Source organism: Apium graveolens, chromosome 2, assembly GCF_009905375.1.
Source record: "Apium graveolens cultivar Ventura chromosome 2, ASM990537v1, whole genome shotgun sequence".
NCBI lineage: Eukaryota > Viridiplantae > Streptophyta > Magnoliopsida > Apiales > Apiaceae > Apium > Apium graveolens.
This window is the reverse complement of record NC_133648.1, coordinates 144,245,105-144,272,696: the sequence shown is the minus strand read 5'-3', so window position 1 is coordinate 144,272,696 and position 27,592 is coordinate 144,245,105.

Genomic DNA, 27,592 nt, shown 5'->3' with positions numbered 1-27,592 from the left:
GAAACACAAGTCTGAGGCCTTTGAAAAGTTCAAAGAGTATAAGTATGAAGTGGAGAAACAAACCAAACATAGTATTATAATTCTTCGATTAGATCGAGGTGGTGAATACTTTAATGGAGTGTTTCTAGATTATCTCAAAGTAAATGGTATAGTCTCCTAGTGGACTCCTCCAGATTGGTATCTGAAAGGAGAAATCAAACTTTGTTAGACATAGTTCAGTCCATGATGAGCTATGCAAATCTTCCAGTATTCCTATGGGGTTATGCATTGGAAACCTCAACATATTTACTGAATATGGTGCCTTCCAAAATCTGTTCCTCAAACTTCGTATGAGATATGGAAAGAAAGGAAACCGAGTCTTAAACACGTTAAGATTTGGGGATGTCCAGCTTATGTCAAGTAAGTTGACCCAGATAAGCTGGAATATCGATCCGTAAAATGTAGTTTTATGGGATATCCTAAAGAGACTTTAGGGTATTACTTTTACACCGATCATCGGGTGTTTGTCTCCAGACATGCTACCTTCTTGGAAAAGGAGTTTATCCTTGAAGGAAACAGTGGGAGCAAAATTGAACTTGATGAAGTTCAAGAAGCACAAACTACTACAGATCGAGTGGAAACACCTGTTCTGACTGAAAAACCTTTTGTGGAACAGCCCATTCATAGATCAGGGAGAGTGTCTCGCCAACCTGAGAGGTAAGATGGCCTTGTCAATGAGAATGACAATGAGTTGTCGATCATTAATGATGACGACCCTGTGACCTATAATGAGGCTATGAGTAGTGTTGACTCAGAGAAATGGCATAGTGCCATGAAATCCAGAATGGAATCTATGTATACGGTATACAAAAGATAGATTATAGCAGATGGCCAGGTGGAGACCTTTAAAGCCAGGCTTTTGGGAAAAGGATTCAAACAAAGGCAATGGATTGACTTTGATGAAACCTTTTACCTGTAGCCCTGTTAAAATCAGTTCGGATTTTGCTTGTGAATGCTGCTTACTACGACTATGTGATCTGGCAAATAGCCAGATGGTTTTCTTTCCAAGGGATATGAAAACCTAGTATGTAAGCTGCTACGAACCATATGTGGTTTAAAGCAAGCTTCTCAAAAGATGGAACATTCATTTTGATGAGACAATCAAAGAGTTTGATTTTATCAAAAACGCAAATGAACCATGCGTCTACAAAAGGGTTAGTGGGAGCGCGGTAACATTTCTTATATTGTATTGAATTAGAGTTGACACACATAACAACATAGCAGACCCACTCAAAAGGCTACTTTATGAAAGTCACTTTGATCGTCAAGATGGGTATTAGATACCAGAGTGATTGGCTTTAGTACAAGTGGGAGATTGAAAGGAGTATGTCCTAAGTCCAATCGTGTATTAGGATTTAGGAATAACTTTTATGTAATCTGTTTTGATTTCATTGATATTAATAAAGACTTGTTTTGTTTTTATTAGGGGCTTTATCTATTTAAGTGTTTAAATAAGATATACCATAGTTTAGAGTAAAGCTTTTTATGGATTATGATGAGATCATAATAGTGAGACCTAAAAAGATGATAATTCTAAACTTAAATAGTTCCTGGTCATAGGATTACTAACTGGTAATTAATAATCCGCAAAGATCGGTACATACTATGCTTGCTTCATTATGAAGGATGTCTGTTCTCATAGACATTTGTGTTGTGACACTATAGCTAGTATGTAGGTGCTTATTATAGAATAAGTTCACTGAACATGACTCGCCCAGCTGAACAACTGATGGAGTTCACTCACGTGTCAGCAGTTGTTCGCTTAGTGATAGTTGAACAAGTATCCTTAGACTTGAGGTCATCATAGTCATCTTGTGTACACTGAACTATGCTTTGGTTTAGTTCTTAGTCTCCAGGGACAATTATTAGGGCTCTTCTGGGTATAGGAATTTGTACACGAAGATAGTGTATGATCAATAAAGGATCTACCCCTTCCAGTGAAGGAAGCGAATGTTCAAGGCTGATCCACTTATGCTAGTTCAGGAATCTCTGGCCAGAGTGAATGAAATTAGAAAGGAGTTTCTAATTTGCATAGAACTACGCATAGTAAATGGTAAGCAAGTGATTGAATTAGATAGGCTTGACACGAGATCCATGCCTTGTATTTAATCGGAACATTGTAGGGTAGAAGGAGTTTATTGTACGGTAACTATTCACTGACAGGTTCTTGGTATTCTAAGCAGTGAATTCATATTATCCGGATAGTCGCGATATGTTGAGAAGCATCACTCACGATGTAGAATAAATGTGATTATTTAATTAATCATATTTAATAAATTAGAGAATTTATATAAATAATGATAAAATAGTTTTATTATTATTTATTTCTACTACCGGCTTAATATTTAACCTACAGGGTCACACCATAAAAAGAGAATGATTTAATGGTGGAGGAATTAATTAATAATGGCTAATAATTATTTATTTATGAAATAAATAATTAATTGGCAAATTTAATAATTGATTAAATAAGATTTAATTGATTATAAATTAATTAAGAAAAGTTCTTAATATTATTAATTAAAGGATTTAATTTTTGGAAATTAAATCAAGAGAGAGAATTATTTCTTAAGTGTTTAGAAAAAGGATTAATGATTAAAAGGTGTTTTAATTATTAATGAGAATAATAAATGGGATAATAATAATAATATTTATGGGAAAATTTCAGCTGAAAATTTTGCCTATAAATACACTATTATAGACCCTATTTTATTCTAACCCACATCGAACCCGAAAACCCAAAAAGTTTGGAAAACCCAATTCTCTCCACCTCTTTCCTCCTCCTTAACATCGTTTTCTTGGTGGATACCGGTGGAGTGCTTCACACTTGAGGAGCAACTGCTAAGGATCTCTGATCGTTGTCTCCGGATTATTTTAAAAGGTTAGATTCAATCCCTCGAATTTTTATTCATGATTTATATGCTTTTATTTGGATTTTGTATGTGTAAAAGTGTTTTGCCATGCCCCGCTGCATTTAAAAATCCAACAGAAGCTACTTAGAAAAGGTTGTGAGTCGTTCCTAGCTTATGTAGTGGATTCAGAAAAAGGCAACCCCAGCATCGAAGATATCCCCGTAGTTAACGAGTTCCCAGATGTGTTTCCAGACGAACTACAAGGCTTACCACCAGATCGACAAATCGAGTTCGAGATCAACCTTGCTCCGGACACAGAACCAGTTTCAAAGGCCTCATATAGGATGGCACCAGCAGAAATGAAAGAGTTGGCGAGCCAACTACAAGAATTGTTGGATAAAGGAGTGATTCGGCCAAGTACGTCACCATGGGGAGCACCTGTTCTGTTTGTAAAGAAGAAAGATGGAAGTATGCGGATATGTATAGATTATCGGGAGTTGAATAAGGTAACGATCAAGAACCGCTACCCGCTACCAAGAATAGATGACCTATTTGATCAGCTGAAGGGAGCAAAGTGCTTTTCAAAGATTGACTTGAGATTAGGATACCATCAATTAAAGATCAAGGAAGAAGATATTCCCAAGACAGCATTCAGGACCAGATACGGACATTATGAATTCTTAGTAATGCTGTTTGGATTGACTAATGCCCCGGCCGCATTTATGGATCTGATGAATCGGGTATTTAAAAAGTATTTGGACAAGTTCGTAGTAGTATTCATTGATGACATCCTTATTTATTCTAAGTCGGAAGAAGAACATAAGCAGTACCTCTGGATAGCATTGGAGATACTTCGGCAAGAGAAATTGTATGCCAAGTTTTCTAAATGTGAGTTTTGGTTAAAGGAAGTTCAATTTTTGGGACATGTAATTGGAAATGAAGGAGTTAAAGTAGATCCGACAAAAATCGAGGCGATTATGAGTTGGGAGTGGCCAAAGACACCTACGGAAGTGCGGAGTTTTCTAGGATTGGCAGGGTATTATAGAAGGTTTGTCAAGGATTTTTCAAAAATCGCCACGCCATTGACTAAGTTAACCAGGAAGAATCAGAAGTTCGAATGGAGTGCAGAATGTGAGGATAACTTTCAAGAGTTGAAACAGAGGTTGGTAACGGCTCCAGTGTTAGTACTACCAGATGACCAAGGAAACTATGTGATATTCAGCGATGCTTCACATAAGGGATTGGACTGTGTGCTAATGCAACACAGTAAGGTGATCGCGTATGCGTTAAGACAGTTAAAACCGCATGAGTTGAAGTACCCGACGTATGACTTGGAACTAGCTGCCATAGTGTTCGCACTTAAGATTTGGAGACATTACCTCTACGGAGAGAAGTGTGAAATCTACACAGATCACAAGAGTTTAAAGTACATTTTCACTCAGAAGGAGCTCAATATGAGGCAAAGGAGATGGTTGGAATTGATCAAGGACTACGATTGCTCGATAAATTACCATCCTGGAAAGGCGAATGTTGTGGCCGATGCACTAAACAGGAAGGAGAGATTGAATATGATGGCAACACCAAAGGAATTATCTGAAGAGATTAAGAAATTTGGATTAGAACTTTGTAATTATGGAATGGTTGAAGAAGTTTGTCGTGCAATGACTTTTCAGCCAACACTAGTGGAAAAGATAAGGAAATGTCAGGAAGAAGTAATGGAGAAAGAGAAGAATCAGCTAACTAGAGAAGAGATTGGCACTCAAAGGGATGAGCAAGGTATACTAAGGTTTTCCTCAAGAATTTGGATTCCTCATGTTCCTGAATTGAAGAATGAGATTCTGCAAGAAGCCTACAATTCAAGATTTTCAATCCACCCGGGAAGCACCAAGATGTATCGGGACTTAAAGCAGAACTTTTGGTGGCCAAATATGAAGCGAAACGTGGTGGAATGGGTTGCGAAGTGTTATACTTGTCAGAAAGTGAAGGCAGAACATCAACGACCAAGCAGATTAATTCAGCCCCTAAAGATTCCAGAATGGAAATGGGAAAATATTGCTATGGACTTTATAGTGGGACTACCGCGAACAAAATCCGGACATGATGCTATATGGGTTATAGTTGATCGCCTTACGAAGTCGGCGCATTTCCTTCCAATTAATGAGAAGTCGTCATTGGAAAAATTGGTTCATCTGTACGTACGTGAAATCATACTAAGACATGGAGTACCCGTATCGATAGTTTCATACAGAGACCCCCGATTTAACTCGAGATTCTGGAAGCAATTTCAAGAAAGTCTTGGCACGAAGTTGAACATGAGTACGGCGTACCACCCGCAGACTGATGGTCAGAGCGAAAGGATAATTCAAACAATCGAAGATATGTTGCGCAGTTGTGCAATCAATTTTGCAGGAAGTTGGGACGACCACTTGTCATTGATTGAATTCTCTTACAACAACAGCTATCACTCTAGTATTGGCATGCCACCGTACGAAGCTTTATACAGATGAAAATGTAGATCACCGACAAGTTGGGATGAAGTAGGAGAAGGAAGGATTCTAGGCTCGGAATTGGTACAACAGTTGCATGACACAGTCAAGTTAATTCAGAGAAGGTTGTTTACTGCTCAAGATAGACAGAGGAAGTATGCAGATCCAATGCGTAAGGATGTTCGATTCCAAGTAGGCGAAGCTGTTTTGTTGAAGGTGTCACCTAGAAAAGGGTTGTCTAGATTTGGCAAGAAAGGGAAATTAGCACCTAGATATATAGGTCCTCTTAAAATTTTGAGTCAAGTGGGGAAGGTAGCCTATGAGTTAGCCTTACCACCTCAGTATCAGCATGTGCATAATGTGTTCCATGTGTCGTTACTTAAGAAGTACAATCCTGACGCCAGCCATGTGATAGAATATGAACCTGTAGAAATTCAGGCAGACCTGTCATTTGTGGAGCAACCTGTCAAAATACTCGACTGGCAAGAAAAGAGTCTTAGAAATAAGTCGGTAAAGTTAGTAAAAGTACTTTGGAAAAACCCCAAGGTCGAAGAATCAACTTGGGAGTTAGAGTCTGATATGTGTTCCCGGTATCCTCATCCGTTCTCTTAGATTCTGGGGACAGAATCCCTTAAGGGGGAGAGGATGTTACAACCGGCATTTTCATGTAATATTATTTGTGGATTTGGTATAATATTAAAGCCGAATAAAAATATGTTCACTGATAGTACGTTTGTGTGAGTGAAAATTTCTGCATTATAAAATTGTTATGTGTAGTATATGATTTTTTAAAGCAAAAGTTTAATTATTCCCTTTATTTTTGATTTATAAGGAATATACTAAGCCTTGGAAAAAAAATTCTTTTAAAAGATATTTTGTTCACAAATTTTGAAAATGATTTTATAAAATCTCTAAAAATCCAAGTTATTTTATGGTATAAATTTTATAATTTTTTGAATTTTTATTTTATTATATAAAAATAAATCTTTTAAAATTTGGTTGCTTAATAAATATCAAATTACATGGTTACCCTTGCATGCAAATACTCTTCCATTCAACTAAGGGGCAAGGAAGGCATTTCCAACCCCACTCACTTTCATTCTACTAGCCAAATTACCACTTTGTCCTTGCATGCAAATCTACCTAACTATGTTAGAAGGTTACTCTTGTAAATTCTCATATCCACTCACTTGTGGTCAAATAAAAACCAAACCAATATGATTATCACCCCACTTTCACTCCACCATTTCCACACTCCTCCTTCCTCCCCCTCTCCTCTCGGCTCTCCCCCCTCTGCTCTCGGCTTTTTGGCCGAAGCCCTACCCCCTCCCTTTTCTTCATTCTTCATTCAAGCTCCCACCTCCCATTCAAGTAAATGTTACTTCCTATATCTTGATCATACATAATTCAAAGAGTTTTGAGTGAAAAGTTTAAGTTTTGAGTTTGCATGTCAAAGCTTTAGTTGGAACTCAAAGTACAATCTTGATTCTTATGGATTTAAGGTTGTATTTGAGAGAACTACAAGGAATGGTGAAATGCCAAGTCATGAGAATGAGGCTCTTGATTTTAAATGGTCATTTCCCTTCCACTTCATTCGGCCATGACCTTGAGGGAGCCGATGAATGGTTCTTGAGGATGTTTTGTTGTCTTGTTTCAATTTTATGTGTTTTTGGTGGTGATAACATAAATTTTGTATCAAAAACTTGATAAAACCCTTTGCATGCTAAGTGATCATCTAGTTATAGCTTATTCTAGGATTGCATGTTGATTTCATGGTAAAATTTATTTGGAAAGCATGTTGTTTTGGTTTATAAGACTCGAAGTCATGCATACATGTAGATTTCTCTTGGAATTTTGGAAGTTTTTGATCATTTGGATTGATTTTGTTAGTAAGCCTTAATTTCAGTAGGGATAAGATATTAATCTTGATTAGTGCTCCTTGATATGTGATATTAATTCGTATATATTTAAAAATATATATATATATATAACTTGTCGTTTTCAAAAACTTAATGGCTTGTAAGTTATGTAATGTGATTTCCTTTGTTTTGCTATGTTGCACCTTAGGTAAGGATGATCTCCACCAAGATTATTTTGAGTGTAAGGGAGTTAGTTCAGTAGAACACCTTATTTAAGGTTTGGGTTGGTTTTTTGGTTGTTGTTGGTTGGGTTTGTTAAGTAAGAACCTTGGTGAAAGGAGAGTATTAGTTTCTGCAGAAAATCAGTTTGGTACCCTGAGGTTTAGAGTGAGTTTTGACCATGTCATTGTTGTGCAATTTGAGGTCCAAGCCACCAGAAGCTATCATTAGGAGTATATAAAAGGTTTTAGGTGTTTGTTGAAGGTTTACAAGTCGTTTGGTTAGGTGCACGAGTGGAATCACAAAATCTGTCCAGCAGGGGACAGTTTTGTTGCAACTTAGAAATAGGAAGTTTTGACCATGTCATGGGTAGGCCCTCATTAGGCACTGTTGGGCCTTAGTTAGAGGGAGTGTCAGAGGAGTTTTTCCAACCATAGTTCATAGGATATGAGTTAGAAGTATGTGTCACAAGTTAGTTCAAGTCAGTGCGTTTTCTGCCCAGAAAAACAGGGGAACCATGGACTTTGAGCTTAGGCCCCAGGAGGCCCAAGCTAGGCCCTTGAGCCACATCAAGTTTGGGAGATGCATTATGGCCATAAGAGTCTAGTGTAGAAGTTTTGGAGGAAAACTTGTAGTTTAAGAGTGTCTAATGCACTCAAGAAACCATAGATGTCATTCGGAAATTTACTCCAGTGAGGACTTTCACTTAACACATAGTTTTAGAGCACTTATGAATAAGACCTAGGTTGACCGCTATGGTTGCAAGAGAGTATAAATCCATTATAATTAAAGGCCCAAGTGAGGGTGAATAGGTTTTGGACAGTTTAGTAAAGGCACATTGAGCAATGAAGCCAAAAATTGGAGACTTTATCTAGTTTAGCGACCAAGTGACTTAAGATGTGGGTCGAGATCATCCAAGCCTAGTGTTGCATTATGATGTGTGTGATATTATTTGATATTAAAATATGATATGTGAGTATATTTGGCTATGTGGACTATGGTATTTATAAGGTAATTATAAATTGAGTGCATATAGGCCTAAGTGCCATTGGTGTTTAATTTCTGGTTGTAAATAGGTTAAGTTGGTGAGAATATATTATAATGAGGATTATTATTATTTATGTAGGATCTCAAGACGAGGATAAACTTGCCATAAAGGTCGAGTGAAGCTTCCAGTTGCTCCTACCAGCTAGACCAGACCAGCATTTCTCAAGGCAAGTGACTCAACCTGTCTTTCGTATTCACTGCAAATGTGTAATAATTAATTCATATATATTGATGCGATTATCCTGAGTCATCTTGATATACTTGAACCAAGCGATATTTAAATCTATCTTTGTATTATTATATAAATGCCATGAACCCACAAGTACATATTGATATTGCAACAGTTGTATCACGCCCGTATGTCAAGTAATTGGAATGTCATGATAAGATAAAGATTTGATATAATACTAGATTGACCCTCTTAATTAGCATGCCATTGATTCCTAAGATATTGACATCTCACCCTGATGCTTGAACCCCAATAAAAGCTTTACCTTGATACCTAAAAGCCAGATATTCTTCAAAGATTGTTCTTAACTGATTTGATAACCCCTTTTTCATACCCTGAAGATGGACAATCCTGTTATACCTTAAGCTAAAAATCATTTCCTCATAACTTAACACTCCTCTTATTCATGAAGCTTATCTTTTTGATGTTCTAGTACTTGTACCATATCGAAAACCATTGCTTTAAGCCTAGTTTGGCGTTAGTCTTTCATAATATCCAATAGCCTTACTAAATCTCCTTGTCAAAGCTCTTGTTTATGGAAACCTCTCAATTACCCTAATATAGTAAAGTCTAGTGGATCATGACCCTGAGATTTAGTGTCATATTTCCAGTGTTTCAAGTTGATCTATAATCCCTTGATAAAAATGTTTACTACTTAAGAGATTTTATTATAAATCGGCATCAGTTTTTGAAATGATTAAAATGTGGATTTTCAGTCCCAAAGGGGGATAAATATTTTCTTTGAATAGTGGATCTGGACTAAGACGCGAGTCCTTTCCACACTTTTATTGTAGGCTTAAAAGTTGCCTAGGGATCCCATTAATGTTTTAGAACCCAGCGAGGTTCGGGATTACTTCGCGGCTGATCACCGGCTGTAATCCGTAGCGTCATAAAATGATTTTTAAATTAAGATATGATTTTGGAAATGTTTTGATACAAGCAAATGATGCCATCACTCAAAGTTTTATCTCTTATTATTATTGGTTATATCTTCACAATGTCATTCTATTATACATATCTCGATTTATGTTTTGTATCTTATAGTTTAGCATTTGTTGAGCATTTGGCTCACTCCTTGCTTTACCCTGATATTACAGCTAACAACTATGGTTAGATTCAAGCAGACAACACGTAAGACCTGTGACGCCGATGCGTATGTCCGAGCTCAGGTAGAATAAGAGATAGTTTTGTGTGAGGACTCGATATTAAAATCAGTTGTAATAGATGGTAGTGTTGGGCTGTTCCAAACCCTAAACTGTAAGATCTTGGATTCAGTTATGTTTACTTTCTTTTAAATATTGCAATAGTTATATTTATTTTGTTTGTTAAGTTGGGGGTGTGACAAAAAGGATTATCTGTCGAGTGACAAAGTGCCACATCCGTCGCCTCTGAGCAAACCAGTGAGCAAAGCTAAGCTTGCCAAGTTAAATGAAAAATATGGATCAGTTTCCAAAAACTTTGTTTCAAGAGAATCAAGTCAAGTGAAGAAGGAGAAGAAAATCAATGTTGGACATCTGTCCATCAAGCAATTGAATGACAGATTAGAAAAGATTGAGGTTAAAATAGTAACTAAAATGAAAAACAATAGAAATGGTAAAGTAGGGATTAACAAACATAATAACTACACACCTGATAAGTATGCTCTAAGAAAAATTTGTGTTAGATGTGGTAGTGTTAATCATTTGTATGTTAATTGTAAACTTGCCATGTCTACTCCTATGTTTGTACCCTCTTCTTTTCCCAACATGAATGCCATGCCTTCTATGCCTATGAATGCTATGTCTGCTTAGAATATGAATGCACAATTTGCTAATATGCCATTTGCACCTAATCCTTATTATGCTGCATTTAGTATGCCATAAATGCCATTTAGCATGCCTTACTGGAATAACATGTTTACAAACAGCATGCCTTTTCCTATTAATCAAAATGTGCACGATAATTCTGTTCAAATGACTGGTTTCAAAGGTCCAACTCAAATGACTAAGGATGAATCAGAAATTCCCAAGTCAAATGAGATCAAACCTAAGAAACCAAAGAAGAAAGCTAACAAGGAAGGACCCAAGGAAACTTGTGTACCGAAATCAACTTGATTTGGTTTTGATGTGTGCAGGGAAACAGAAAGAATCTTTGGTACCTGGACAATGGTTGTTCAAGGCACATGACTGGAGATTCTACCCTGCTCATAGAGTTCAAGGAGAGAGCTAGCCCAAGTATTACTTTTGGAGATGACAGCAAGGGTTATACTGTGGGATATGGCTTGATTTTAAAAGACAATGTCATCATTGAAGAGGTTGCCCTAGTGGACGGTCTCAACCACAATCTGTTGAGTATCATCCAGCTTTGTGATAAGGGTAATTCAGTAACCTTCAATTCAGAAGCCTGTGCTGTGATAAACAAAAGAAGCAACAAAGTGGTTCTTACGGAGTGAGAAAAGGAAATGTGTATCTAGCTGACTTCAACTCATCGAATGCAGAATCTGTCACTTGTCTTCTCAGCAAAGCAAGTCAAGATAAAAGTTAGCTTTGGCACAAGAAGCTGTCCCATCTAAACTTCAAGACCATGAATGAGCTTATCAAGAAAGAACTAGTTAGAGGCATTCCTCAAGTGGAGTTTTCTAAGGATGGATTGTATGATGCCTGCCAGAAAGCAAAGCAGATCAAAGCATCATTCAGAAAGAAGCTTGATTCAACAATTGAAGAACATTTGCAATTGCTACACATGGATTTATTTGGACCAGTCAATGTGTTGTCCATTTCAAGGAAAAGATTTTTCCTAGTAATTGTAGATTATTTCTCAAAGTTCTCTTGAACATGTTTCCTTAAGTCTTGTTAGTCCTTTAACAATATAACAAGAATTACAGAAGGGGGGGGTTGAATGGAATACTTGAAACTTTTTCTTGAAATAAAAATGTTCTCACTCGAATATATATAAGTGTGAATTGATTAGCACAATACGGATAGTTACTTAAATGAATCAAAACACAAGTAACTAATAACAGGAGTCTTTAAAAACTTTCTGGTGGATTTGAATGATTCCACCAGAGATATATAATATATATCGAGAGAACCCTGTGTGCAAAATGCTCACAGCTGCTTACAATAATTGAACAACTAAGAATGCATAGAAATGCTAAGGATTCTGCTTACAAATGTTTCTCTGCTTGTTTCTCAGATTTGATAATTCCTTAGTTGCTACTTCTTAGTTTATATATCACCAAGATTACAAAGTAATGAGATAGGATAATAAAACAAAACTATCTAGTCTATTACAATGCTACTTCATTACTCTATTCCAGCATCTTTGAATATATTCATAATAGCATGGAAATGGCAATGCTTCTTTGTTCTCGAAAACCCAGTTGAATAGGCTACCACATTCCATTTGCATCCACTCGACGCATGTGACTGTGTTGTCACTGTCAATAGATATTTGAATTTTTTATCCGTCGAGTTATTGATCATCCGTCGAGTTATTGATCATCCGTCGGGTTGTTGATCATCCGTCGAGTTTATTATTGTTTATCCGTCGGGTAGCAAACAGGCACTTGACTTCATTTCACTTATGCAGAATTACAAGACATCATCTATGTACAATTAATCAACCTATTCTGCATATCTAACTAAAGTAAAGATGACTTAAGTACTACTACAGATTCTAAACAATGTGTATGCAGAAATGTGCTTCAGACTTATTGTTACATAAGCTACTCACTCGATGGATAATAAGTCATCATCCGTCGGGACTATATTGAGTCATCCTTCGGGACTATGAACCTTATCCGTCGAGTGCTACATAATTTCACTAAGTAAAATCTACCAAGATGTTTTGTTCATGAAATCATCAAGTACACAACATATACACAACAATCTCCCTCAATTTATGTCTACTGAAATTGTAGCCATAAATTAAGAGACACTTGATGATAACAAAACATCTTATAAAACAACTTTAAAAGAAAGTAGATATTACTGAAAAGTGCTTCAATTAACAAAATGTAAATTTTTTTGCTCACAGTCATGTTCAAGATGCTCCTCTAGCCTGAGTAAATTTGTCTAGTTCCTTGAAGGTTTGGATCTCTTTCCAAGCTTTCTTTTGTTTTCCTCAATCTGATTTTGGAGTTTCCTGTGGAATTCCAGTTCATCAGATTCCGAGAGATTTAACTTTCCTTACATTTCCAAAAGAGTCTCATTGCTAGAGATGCTCAATTGGTCTTCTAATCTTAAAAATCTTCTCACTCCTTTGTCATCCATGAAATCCATTAGCCAGTAGGGCCTTAGATGCACTCTTCTCCCTATGTAGGGGAAAATTAGAGTATTTGGGAGTGCATCTTTAGCTCCAACACTCCTTAGTTCTTCAATCTTCTTCGGTACCAATCTTCTTGCAGTAATATTGAACCCAAAGTTCTTCTTGAAGGTTGAATAAACTTTAATCAGTACAACTTGGCTTTCTTGAAGGATCTTGTGAAGTGGCCACTAAATCTCCTTTCCTCCTTTGTACTTGAACACTAACCTTTCAGGTAGGTTTCTGTGTGCATCAATTCCTCTCACTTCATCTAGTTCATCTAGATAGAGGTTTAGATCAGAAAATTCTCTGATGTCATACAAGTACATGTAATCTCCCTTACTGACTTTAGATTGAGCTTTGACTAGAGATTTCGATTTGAGAGGTAACAACTTCACTTTCTTGACTGCTCCTGACTTTGTTCTTCTTGGCTTGTTAAGGATTGGAAAATAGAAGTCAGGAATTGGTATGTTCTCCCATTCTACTGGTTCATCCTTAGGCACAATAGGTTCACCATGGATGTTCCTGTAAGGATCCACCACCTTGATATCTTCAAATACCACAGAGGGTTTTGATGCTTGAGCTGTAGTTGGAGTGGATTCCTTGGGAAATTGATTCTCCAATTCTTTATCAACAATGTCCAGTTTCCTTTTAGTTCTTTTAGCCAATTCCTTGATTCTTGGAGATTTCTTCTGTTGTTCAACTTGCTTCTTTCATTCAATAACTTCAGATGGCTGAGAAGGAATTTGTTGTGATGAATTTACAATATGTAGCTTGGCCAAGATAGCAATTTGCTCTTTCTTTTGTTTAGTCTTTTTAGCATCCAGAGAAGCTTGCTTATTTTCCTGCTTCAATCTACCCTTTTCTTCTCTCTTTGTTTGAGAAAATTGAGGATGTCCAGCCACCACACAAATTTCTTTCCCATTTCTGAAAATTTTAGCAATTCTTCTTTTGGAAGCTGAATCAGCTGGATCTTTGTAGAAAACAATTGATCTTGACAGAAGCATCTTTTCATCAGGCTTAGGTGTCTCATACACAGTATTCAAAGGGTTCTTCAATGATGATTTTGAGTAGTTTACCCTTGGTTTCAGAATTGTTTTAGCCTTTGGAGATTTGATGCAGGATGGTTATCCTCTTTCCAGATAGTTCATGCTCATCTCATTCACACTAATTTGCTTGACTTGAGAGTGGTGGATGGATGACTTAACTGGCTCCTTAACAAGTTCAAACTTCTTTTGTATTTCCTTATCAATCTTCTCCCAGTTGACTAAACTCAACTTCTCCTTATCAGCTGCTCTTATGTTGGTTACTGTTGCATTGATCAGATCTATACTATCTGTAACTGGTGGCTTTGAAATAGTAATTGAAGGCACAATTACTTTACTGATTTGAATCTGAAGTCTCTCCCCCTCACTTGGTCCTTTCTCCCCCTTTTTGTTATCATCAAGTTGATTGGAGGAGGGGGTTTGAGAAGCCACCAATTTTTGAAGTAAATCTGTCTGTTGAGCTTGATGAAGATGAATGGCTGTTAAAGATGCTTCCATGGCTGACATTCTTGTGTCCAAGGCATCTATCTTGGTTGACAGATCAGAATTTTTCCTTAATTGCCTCTTGATGTCAAGCATTGTAGCCTCTGGAAGTTTAGAATCCATCTTGTCTGAAATGGCCTTCTTCATCTCCTCAATATCATTCTTCATGGTGTTTACATCCCTAGCATGTTGGAAGCCTTGGATTTGTTGAAGTTGCAGGGAGGCTAGATGTGCCTGAAGGAGCTTCTTGATGCGGGCATTAGTAGTGTTTGAAGAGTACTATTTGTCTGATTGATTAGCTGGATCAGAGTTGTCTTGAAGTAGTGCTCATCACAGTGCTTTGAAAATGCCCATGATGGCATACCTGATCTTGAACTTGAACCTACTTCTCCCCCTATGTCCATTGCCTCATCTTCACTATCCCCACTCTCATCACCAAAGAAATCAGCTTATCCACCAGTCTCATAGTCCACATCACCAGCTGTAGAGGGCAAAGCTGTTATGGCATTCTTAGCTCTCATCATAGACTGTGTGGTATGCACCAAATTCAGCATCCTTTCGGCATTGTCATTGCCCTGTTCAGCTAGAAGTTGATAAGCTGGAACAGGGTGAGTAAATGCCTCAGCATCAAGGGAGGTGGAATCTATAACAGCTTTAGGATGCTGAGATAGTCCCTCCCTGTCTGCATCCTGGACATTCATTGACTCACTAGCAATGACATCCATCCTTATAGCTCCAGTACCTGTATTTCTCTCGTTTTCTCTCTTTTGTTGCATCAGGGTCTCACCCTAGCTCCCCATCCTCACACCCTCACCTTCACCTACTAAGGTGGGACTCCTCTCACTTTCTTTTGCCAATCCTGAAGAAATGGATTGCATAGTTTCACTCATTTCCTCTCCTTTTTCCTGGGAGCAACCCAGACTTTAACTCAAAACACTCTTCTCTCTCAATCCTAAGAGTGACTGTACAACCACTAAATCTTCTGCACTTGAAATAAATGAAGTTTGAAGCTGTGCAGAGATACTCGATGGATGAGTGATATCCATCAAGTGAGTAGTTTTGCTATCCGACGGATAACTGTTGTTAAGCTTATCCGTCGGGATACAATCACTACTCGACGGATGAGCAATATCCGTCGAGAGAGTAGAAATGAATGAACTGGGAATAGAAACTATTGTTGACTCTGTGCTGATTGAAGATATTTTGGGCACAGATGATACAACAGTTCTTGATAGAATTGGCAAGTGAGCCAATAAATCATCCAAAAGATGATGCTCACTTGCACTAGATTTTGGCTTCCCCAACAGAGTTAAAGAAGGGGAATCAGGAATTGATGTGTTTATCATATGCACATCCAGAGAATTTGTTGGTGAGTTTGGTGTTTGAGGTGCTTCTATGACTAGAGATTTTGGCTGTGACTCCATATTTATTGGATCCACATCAAACTGAATTTGTGAAGGTGCAGTGACTGTGTCTTTAGCACCAGTTTACACAGTGTGTGTACCCTGTGCATCCCCAAGGGTTTTAGATTTCTTCTTTCTGGCATAAGTTTGGGGGAGCTTGTATCCCTAACCCTCTTGGCATGTGCTCTTGGTTGAGAGCTTTGTTCAATAACTACATCCTTTTGGGAGGATGCAACTAGAAATGAGCTTTTATCCTTTTTAAACACTGCAGTTTGTTGGGAAACTGCAGTGTGGCTAGGCTGGGATCCACTCAACTCTACAACCTTATTCTTCGGGTTTCTTTTATGTTCACCCCTTCCCTCACCTATCTTGCCCTCCTTCACACTCCCCTCTTTGGTTTTAGTGGATTTTTTAACTGGCATCTTTTGGGAGATACCAGAGGGGGCTTTCTTTGATTTGGATTTGAAAATTTTTGCAGTTTTGGTAGCTTGGGTAGGAAACTGTTTGGTCATTGACACAGTTGCCATAGCCATAATGGAACTCAAAGAAATTAGTGAGGTTGGAATATTGGTAGGGATAGATGAACTTACCTCACTTACCTGAGATGCTTGCATTACAAGAAAATAGAACAATGGCACATCCTTGTGATGATTGGCCCTGTTCAAATCTGTAATGAGCCTTCTCTCTTGAACCCAACAATCTAGTTTGTTGTTAGGGTTCTCAAGCACAATCTCTTCACAGATGTGGTTAGCTAACATCATAAAGAATCTAGCATAATACACACTTTTACCTCTTTTATTTAACTCTCCTAATTTAAAGCCTAACTCAAACAAGACAAGGTCACTGAAATTATAGAATTTATCTGTAACTAGCATGTAGAGCATGTTAAGCATTGAGATATTGATTGAATCAAAATTACTGACTTTACCTGAAAAGACCTTTGTCACAATATCACACATAAAACTCCATTCTTTCCTAAGACCCATTCTCCTAATGTTACTTAACTTAGAAGTAGGAAGAGCATAGTCCATGGAATTAAGCATATTGATTATATCAGTGTCAGTGTGTGGTGAGGTCACAGTGTTATCAGGAATCTTGAAACATGCTTTTATAACATCACTGTTGATAAAGAACTCTTTACCTTTAATGGCGAGTGTGATTGTCTTATCTGTTGAGTTGTAGGTAGCAGTGGTCCACATCTCTTCAACAACTTCACAGAAGATTGTGGGTGATTCCAGCATGACATAATTGAGCTTGTAATTCTTCATAAAGTCCATCATCTTGTGATAGTCACCAGATTGTTGAATACCCTTGTTCACTAGTGTAGTGAAATTGTTCTTCTCATAAATGAACCCTGTTAGAGACATAATCTTTACAACAAGTGCCATTGTTAGAGAATAAGAGCTTGAAGAGAAAGAGAGTAAGTGCTTTGAGAGAGAATGAAATTAGAGCAGTTGAATTGAGAATGATAAAATAAAAGTGATTGAAATGAAATACGCTTTTATACTATCTCAAAAATAACTATTAAAAAATAATAAAGTAAAATAAAGTAACCAATAGAAATTGCCTAAAATAGTCGTTTAAAAATAAACTGTAAAAATTCCACCCATTATCCGCCGTGTTATGCTTACAAACTGTACGTATACTCGATGGATAATGTACAGGGAATTAATGGCTAAGATTAAGATAATTCGACGGATGAGGATAAACGGTTATCCGTCGAGTCATAAAATATTCCAGAAAAATAATTGATTTTTATTAGCAAATAGTGTACCGACAGATGATCAAACTCGATGGATATAGATCATCCGTCGAGATGTAAATTTTGACTTAGCCAAAATTTCATCCTAGACTGAAAAATCAATTAAATTTCTGGCTGTATTTCAACTTGCAAATTAACTCATATAGATTTAAGAATAATTAAGCATACCTAACTCACTTACCAACCTTGAAAAGGTGGATTCATCCAGTGGCTTGGTAAAGATATATGCAAGCTGCTTCTCACTTGGAACAAAATGTAGCTCCACAGTACCATTCATTACATGTTCCCTTATGAAGTGGTACTTGATATCTATGTGCTTTGTCCTTGAATGTTGTACTGGATTTTCAGTGATGGCAATTGCACTTGTGTTATCACAGAAAATGGGAATCCTCTCAACTTGCAAACCATAGTCTAGCAATTGATTTTTCATCCATAATAGCTGTGCACAGCAACTAACAACAACAATATATTTAGCTTCAGTTGTAGAAGTAGAAACTGAATTTTGCTTTTTACTGAACCAGGACACAAGCTTGTTTCCTAGAAATTGACAGGTTCCTGTTGTACTTTTTCTATCAATTCTACAACCTGCATAATCCGCATCTGAATAACCAGTTAGATCAAAACCAGAATCTCTAGGGTACCAAATGCCAAGTTTTGGTGTTCCCTTGAGATATCAGAAAATTCTCTTAATAGCTATTAAGTGAGATTCTCTAGGATCAGCCTGAAATCTAGCACATAAACATGTAGCAAACATTATATCTGACCTACTAGCTGTTAAGTACAAAAGTGAGCCAACTATGCCCCTGTAACTTGAAATATCCACAGACTTTTCAGTAGTGTTTAATTCAAGCTTAGTTGCAGTGGCCATGGGAGTTTTTGCAGATGTACAATCCATTAGATCAAACTTCTTTAAAAGATCAAAAATGTATTTAGTTTGACTAATGAATATTCCATCACTAACTTGCTTAACTTGTAAACCAAAAAAGTAAGTCAGTTCTCCCATCATACTCATTTAATACTTACTTTGCATCAATTTGGCAAACTTTTAGTAAAGTTTCTCATCTGTAGAGCCAAAAATAATATCATCTACATAAATTTGAACAAGTATACTAGAACTATTAACATTTTTGAAAAATAAAGTTTTATCTACATTACCTCTTGTGAAGTGATTTTCCAAAAGGAACTTTGATAAAGTGTCATACTAGGCTCTAGGTGTTTGCTTTAGTCCATAAAGTGCTTTCAAAAGATAATAAACATGTTATGGAAAATTTGGATCTTCAAAACCAGGAGGTTGACTGACATAGACTTCCACCTCCAAATCTCCATTCAGAAAGGCACTTTTGACATCCATTTGATAGACCTTGAAATTGGCATGGGCTGCATAGGCTAAGAAGATTTTGATGGCTTCAAGTCTTGTAACAGGAGCAAATGTTTCATCAAAATCTATTCCTTCTTGTTGGCAATAGCCCTTAGCAACAAATCTAGCTTTGTTCCTGACTACTATTCCATTTTCATCCATCTTGTTTCTGAATACCCATTTGGTGTCTATTGGATTCTTTCCTTTAGGCTTGGGCACCAGCTTCCATACATTATTCCTTTCAAATTGGTTTAGCTCCTCCCGCATAGCTAAAATCCAATCGGGATCCAACAAAGCTTCTTCTACCTTCTTTGCTTCTTCCTTGGAAAGAAAGCTGATGTATAGACATTCTTCTTGAGTTGCTCTTCTGGTTTGAACTCTAGAAGAAATATCACCAATTATTAGCTCAAAGGGGTGATCTTTTGTCCATTTTTGTTGAGGTAAATTAGCTCTAGATGAAGAGGCCTCATTGTTGTCTTGATGTGTGATTGAGTTTTGATTATTAGAAACTCCCCCTGAGTTTGTGGATCTTTGATTTGAGAAAGGGGAACTTTCTATAGGTAATCTATCTTGACTTTCTACTCCTCTTGATAACCCGACGGATGGTGAATTTTGAGTACCGACGGATGAAGATGGTTGTCTCCTGACGGATAACACAGATTGCCTCCCGACGGATGAAGCATTATGCAACTCGACATATGTTAAGTTTTGTGCTTCATTGGTAGTAGACTTTTCTGCATTATCCTTAGATATTGTTTCTTGATCACTTTCATCATCATTGTCATCACTAACCATCTCCACATTATCAAATTTGAGGCTCTCATGGTAATCTCCATCTTGCATTCCTTCAATCTTTTTATCATCAAACACAACATGTATTGATTCCACAACAATGTTGGTTCTTAGATTGTAGAATCTATATGCTTTACCAATAGCATATCCAACAAAAATTCCTTCATCTGCTTTAGCATCAAACTTCCCATTTTGATCAGTTTGATTTCTCAGAATATAGCATTTGCAACCAAAGACATGAAGAAAGTTTAGAGTTGGCTTCTTGTTCTTGAACAATTGATAGGGAGTCATGGATCTTGCTTGATTAACCAAAGAAATATTCTGAATGTATCATGCAGTATTAACAGCTTCAGCCCAGAAATATGTTGGCAGTTTAGATTCTTCAAGCATTGTCCTTGCAGCTTCAATAAGTGATCTGTTCTTCCTTTCCACTACTCCATTCTGTTGTGGAGTTCTTGCTGCTGAAAACTCATGCAGAATCCCATTTTCCTCACAAAATGCTCTCATGACAGAATTCTTGAACTCAGTTCCATTGTCACTCCTAATTTTTCTAACCTTGAAATCAGGGTGATTATTGACTTGCCTTATGTGATTGATGATGATTTCACTAACCTCATCTTTGGACTTTAGGAAATATGTCCAAGAGAACTTTGAGAAATCATCTATAATTACTAGGCAAAATCTTTTCCTAGAGATGGATAACACATATACTGGTCCAAACAAATCCATGTGTAGCAGTTGCAGAGGTTCTTCAATTGTTGAATCAAGTTTCTTCCTGAATGATGCTTTAATCTGCTTCCCCTTTTGGCAGGCATTACACAATCCATCTTTAGAAAACTCCACTAGAGGAATGCCTCTAACCAATTCTTTCTTTACTAGTTCATTCATGGTCTTGAAGTTTAATTGGGATAGCTTCTTGTGCCATAGCCAACTTTTATCCTGACTTGCTTTACTGAGAAGAAAAGTAACAGATTCTGCATTAGATGAGTTGAAATCAGCTAGGTACACATTTCCTTTTCTCACACCAGTGAGAACCACTTTGTTGCTTCTTTTATTAGTCACAACACAGGCTTCTGAGTTGAAGGTTACTGAGTTTCCTTTATCACAAAGCTGGCTAATACTCAACAGATTGTGTTTGAGACCATCCACTAAGGCAACCTCCTCAATGATGACATTGTCCTTTGAAATCAAGCCATATCCCACAGTATAACCCTTGCTGTCATCTCGAAAAGTAATACTTGGGCCAACTCTTTCCTTAAACTCTGTGAGCAGTGTAGAATCACCAGTCATGTGTCTTGAACAACCACTATCCAAGTACCAAAGATTCTTTCTGTTTCCCTACACACATCAAAATCAAATCAAGTTGATTTTGGTACCCAAGTTTCCTTGGGTCCTGCCTTGTTAGCTTTCTTTTTCTGTTTCTTAGGCTTTATCTCATTTGACTTGGGGATATCAGATTCATCCTTGGTCATTTTAGATGAGCCTTTGAAACCATTCATTGCAACATAATTATCATGCATATTATAATCAACAGGAAATGGCATGCTTTTAGTAAACATGTTATTCCAGTAAGGCATGCTAAATGGCATTTGTGGCATACTAAATGCAGCATAATAAGGATTAGGTACAAATGGCATGTTAGCAAACTGTGCATTCATATTCTGTGTAGACATAGCATTCTTAGGCATGGGAGGCATGACATTCATGTTAGGAAAGTGAGGTGGCACAGACATGGAAGTAGGCATGGCAGATTTGCAATTAACAGACAGATGATTTACACTACCACACTTGACACAGATTTTTCTAGGAGCATATTTATCAGGTGTGTAGTTATTGTGTTTGTTAATCCCTACTTTACCATTTCTATTGTTTTTCTTTTTAGTCTCTGTTTTTATCTCAATCTCTTCAAGTCTATCACTTAACTGTTTGACAGTCATGTGACCAACATTAGCCTTTTTCCCTTTCTTAACCTGACTTGATTATCCTGATACAAAGTTCTTGGAAACAGAACCATACTTCTTATTCAGCTTAACAAGTTTGGCTTTACTGATAGGCTTGCTTACAGCCGACGGATGAGGGTTTTCATCATTTGACGGATAACCATTTTTGCTATCCGACGGATGATCCTCATCATCCGTCAAGTCTACGTCTGTTAGCACTCCATCCACCAAATTTGGTTCTAGTTTCTCTTTGTTCTTTTTCCAGGCTGCATCACAGAAAGACTCAATTCCTTGAACTTTAGTGATTTGAGCATGGACATCCCTGGATGTTTTCCATGCCTTAATCACCTCATGTTCACGCTCGAGCTGCTTCTTCAAAATTTATTCTTTTTTCAAGGTCTCAGTTAATTCCTCCTTGGCAATCTTACACTCAATTCTTAACTTTTCAAAATAAATGAACTGAGACTCAAGCACATTATTTCTCTCACTCAAAAATAAATTATTTTCTTTGATTTTAGCATTTTCTTTAGTAAGAGAATTAAGTGTAACATGCAAATGATATAACTCTGTAGACAGGTCATGTATGGCATCATTACATTCAGCTTTAGATAAATGTGCAAGGTTTGTAGTAATTACCTGATTACTTGAAGAACTTGTTTCTATCTCATCATACTTGGCCATTAGGGCTAGATTAACATAACTGACATCTTCATCTTCATCCAGACCATCTGCTGCCCAATCATGTTCTTGTGTTATGAAAGCCCTTTCCTTTTGTTTGACTAGCTCAAAGTATTATTGCTTATAATCCACAGGCTCAAACTTTTTCTTGTTGGAATCTGAATTCCTACACTCACTGGCAAAATGCCCTGCCAAGCCACATTTGAAACATTTGAATTTTGATTTATCCACCATGTTTCTATTTAGCTTGGCTGCTCCAAAGTTCTTCTTGAACTTGAGCTTGGCAAATCTCCTGGAAAGAAATGTTAGGTGTTCATCAATGTCTTTCATGTCATCTTGGCTCAAAGAATCTTCACTTTCTACTGCAAGCCCTTTGCCCTTGCTTTCACAGACCCTTGAAGTTGACTCAACAGCTTCCATCTTCATCTCTTCTCTTTCTCTAACTCAGCAACTAGTGCAATGGATCCTCCTTTCTTCTTTCCTCTCTCCATCCTCTCATCTTGCTCTATTTCAAGCTCATAAGTTTTCAGGATGCCATACAGTCTCTCCAAAGTAAACTCCTTATAATCTTGTGAGTTTCTTAATGAGACTGTCATTGGTTTCCATTCCTTTGGAAGAGATCTAAGGAATTTCAGATTGGAGTCTTTTGTCTGATAGACCCTTCCATGCAACTTTAGAGCATTTAGTAGTTTTTGAAACCTACTAAAAATTTCAGTGAGAGACTCACTTTCTTCATTATAAAAATGCTCATATTGTTGAATCAGGAGCTGCATCTTGTTTTCTCTAACTTGCTCAGTGCCATCACAGATGATCTGTATTTTATCCCAAACATCCTTGGCAGTTTTGCAGTTGATAATGTTGTCAAACATATCTCCATCAACTCTATTAAACAGGATATTCATGGCCTTTTTATCCTTCCTGACTTGTTCAATGTCAAGATCAGACCATTCATGCCTTGGCTTGGGGACTGATGGCTCGTTTCCTGTTGCAGCTCTCATTGGAACATGAGGGCCTCTTTCTATGCAGTCAACATAGGCCTCATCTTGAGAAAGCAAATGAAGATGCATCTTTACCTTCCAATGATGGTAATTATCTTTATCCAGAAAAGGGATCTTAACTCCAACATCCTTCTTGTTCATCTTGCTGTATTATTTTGATCTTTAAACTCTTTGTAAGTTAAGAGCTTGATCTGATACCAACTGTTAGTCCCTTAACAATATAACAAGAATTATAGAAGGGGGGTTGAATGGAATTCTTGAAACTTTTTCTTGAAATAAAAATGTTCTCACTCGAATATATATATATATATATATATATATATATATATATATAAGTGTGAATTGATTAGCACAATGTGGAATAGTTACTTAAATGAATCAAAACACAAGTAATTAAAAACAGGATTCTTTAAAAACTTTCTGGTGGATTTGAATGATTCCACCAGAGATATACAATATATACCAAGAGAACCCTGTGTGCAAAATGCTCACAGCTGCTTACAATAATTGAACAACTAAGAATGCAGAGAAATGCTAAGGATTCTGCTTACAAATGTTTCTTTGCTTGTTTCTCAGATTCGATAATTCCTTAGTTGCTACTTTTTGGTTTATATATCACCAAGATTACAAAGTAATGAGACAGGATAATAAAACAAAACTATCTAGTCTATTATAATGCTACTTCATTACTTTATTTCAGCATCTTTGAATATCTTCATAATAGCATGGATATGGAAATGCTTCTTTGTTCTCGAAAACCCAGTTGAATAGGCTACCACATTCCATTTGCATCCACTCGACGCATGTGATTGTGTTGTTACTTTCAACAGATATTTCAATTCTTTATCCGCCGGGTTATTGATCATCCGTCGAGTTATTGATCATCCGTCGGGTTGTTGATCATCCGTCGAGTTCATTGTTGTTTATCCGTCGGGTAGCAAACAGGCACTTGACTTCATTTCACTTATGCAGAATTACAAGACATCATCTATGTACAATTAATCAACCTATTCTGCATATCTAACTAAAGTCAACATGACTTAAGTACTAATACAGATTCTAAACAATGTGTATGTAGAAATGTGCTTCAGACTTATTGTTACATAAGCTACTCACTCGATGGATAATAAGTCATCATCCGTCGGGACTATATTGAGTCATTCGTCGGGACTATGAACCTTATCCATCGAGTGCTACATAATTTCACTAAGTAAAATCTACCAAGATGTTTTGTTCATGAAATCATCAAGTACACAACATATACACAACAAGTCCAAAGATGAATCTAGTGAAATCATCATCAATCACATAAGGCAAGTCAACAATCATCCTAATTTGAAGGTAAGAAGAATCAGGAGTGACAATGGAACTGAGTTCAAGAATTCTGTGATGAAATCATTTTATGAAGAGAATGGGATAATGCATGAGTTTTCTGCAGCAAGAACTCCACAACAAAATGGAGTAGTGGAAAGAAAGAACATATCTCTTATTGAAGTTGCAAGGACAATGCTTGAAGAATCAAAGTTACGAACATATATTTGGGCTGAAGCTATGAATACTGCCTGCTACACTCAGAATATTTCTTTGATTAATCAAGAAAAGTGTATGACACCCTACCAATTGTTCAAGAACAAGAAACCAACCCTAAATTTTCTTCATGTCTTTGGCTGCAAATGTTTTATCTTGAGGAATCAAACTAATCAACATGGAAAGTTTGATGCTAAAGCAGATGAAGGAATTTTTGTTAGATATGCTGTGGGAATAGCATATAGAGTCTACAATCTTAGAACCAACATTGTTATAGAATCAATACATGTTATGTTTGATGATAAAAAGATTGAAGGACTGCAAGATGAAGATTATCATGAAAGCCTCAAGTTTAATAATGTGCAGATGGTTAGTGATGACAATGATGATGAAAGTTATCAAGAAATAGTGAATAAGGATAATGCAGAAAAATCTACAACTAATGAAGCACACAATTCAACATCTATCGAGTTAAAAACTGCTTCATCCGTCGAGAGACAATCTGCCTTATCCTTCGGGAGACAATCAACTTCATCCGTCCGGACACAAAGTGCACCATCCTTCGGGTCATTAAGAGAAGCTGAAAGCCAGAATAGATCACTTACAGAAAGCTCTCCTTTCTAAAATCAAAGATTCACAAACTCAGGGGGAGTTTCTAATAATCAAAACTCAGTCACACATCAAGACAACAATGAGGCCTATTCATCTAGAGCTAATCTACCTCAACAAAGAAAATGGACTAAGGATCACCCCCTTTGAGCTCATCATTGGTGATGCATCTTCTAGAGTTCAACCAAGGAGAGCAACTCAAGAAGAATGTATATACAACAGCTTACTATCTAAGGAAGAACCAAAGAAGGTAGAAGAAGCTTTGTTGGATCCTGATTGGATTTTAGCTATGCAGGAGGAGCTAAACCAATTTGAAAGGAACAAGGTATAGAAGCTGGTACCCAAGCCCAAAGGAAAGAGTCCAATTGACACCAAATGGGTATTCAGAAACAAGATGGATGAAAATGGCATAGTAGTCAGTAACAAAGCTAGATTGGTTGCTAAGGGCTATTGTCAATAAGAAGGAATAAATTTTGATGAAACTTTTGCTCCTGTTACAAGTGCAATTTCCATCATTGAAAATCCAGTACAACAGTCAAGAACAAAGCACATAGACATCAAGTACCACTTCATAAGGGAACATGTGATGAATGGTACTGTGGAACTTTATTTTGTTCCAAGTGAAAAGCAGCTTGCAGATATATTTACCAAACCACTTGATGAATCCACCTTTTCAAGGTTGGTAAGTGAGTTAGGTATGCTTAATTATTCTTGAATCATTTCAAATATTTTGCAAATTGTTATGCAGCCAAAAATTTAATTGATTTTTCTGCATTGGATAAAATTTTGGCTAAGTCAAAATTTACATCCTGACGGATGATCATTATCCATCGAGTCTGATCATTTGTCGGAATATTAATTGTTAATAAAAATCCATTATTTTTCTGGAATATTTTATAATTGATTTATCCTCATCCGTCGAATTGTCTAAATACTAGCCGTTAAATTTCTGAACTTTATCCATCGGGTATACTTACAGCTTGTAAGCAGAACACGACGGATAATTGAAGGAATTTTTACAGTTTATTTATTTCTAAACGGCTATTTTGGGCAATTTCTATTGGTCACTTTATTTTTCTTTATTGTTTTTGACAGTTTATTTCTGAGATAGTATAAAAGCAGAATTCACTTTTATTCTATTCTTTTATCACTCTCAATTTTCAATTGCTCTAACTTCTTTCTTCTCAAAAGCAGTCACTCTCTCTGCAAATTTCAATCTCTAAAAATGGCACCAGTCGTCAAAATCATGTGTCAAACTGGGTACATCTATGAAAAGAACAACTTCACAGCTCTAGTGAACAAGGAGATTCAACAGTCTGGAAGTTACCATAAAATGATGGATTTTGTGAAAGGCTGCAAACTCAACTATGCTATGCTGGAATCTCCCACCATCTACTGTGAGGTTGTAGAGGAGATATGGACAACTGCAGTGTGCAACCCAACTGATAAGACCATCACATTCACTATTAAAGGTAAGCAATTTTGCATTAATAGTGATATTGTTAAAGCATGCTTTAGAACTCCTGATAATACTGTTACTGCTCCACACATAGACACTGATATTGTTAACATGCTAAACTCCATGGGCTATGCACTTACTACCTCTAAATTAAGTGAAATTAGAAGGTTGGGTCTTAGGAAAGAATGAAGTTATCTGTGTGATGTGGTAACTAAAGTGTTTTCTGGTAAAATTAGCAACTTTGATTCTATTAACATATCCGTGCTTAACATGCTTTACATGCTAGTTACTGATAAGTATTTCAATTTCAGTGACTTGGTGTTGTATGAGTTAGGCTTTAAGTTAGGAGAACTCAATAAGAGAGGTAAAAGTGTCTATTATGCTAGATTTTTCATGATGATTGCTAACCATCTCATTGAGAATATTGTGATTGAGAACCCAACTAACAAGCTGAATTGTTGGGTTCAAGAAAGAAGAATAATTGCAGATCTTAATAGAGCAGACCACCACAAAGAGGTGCCCC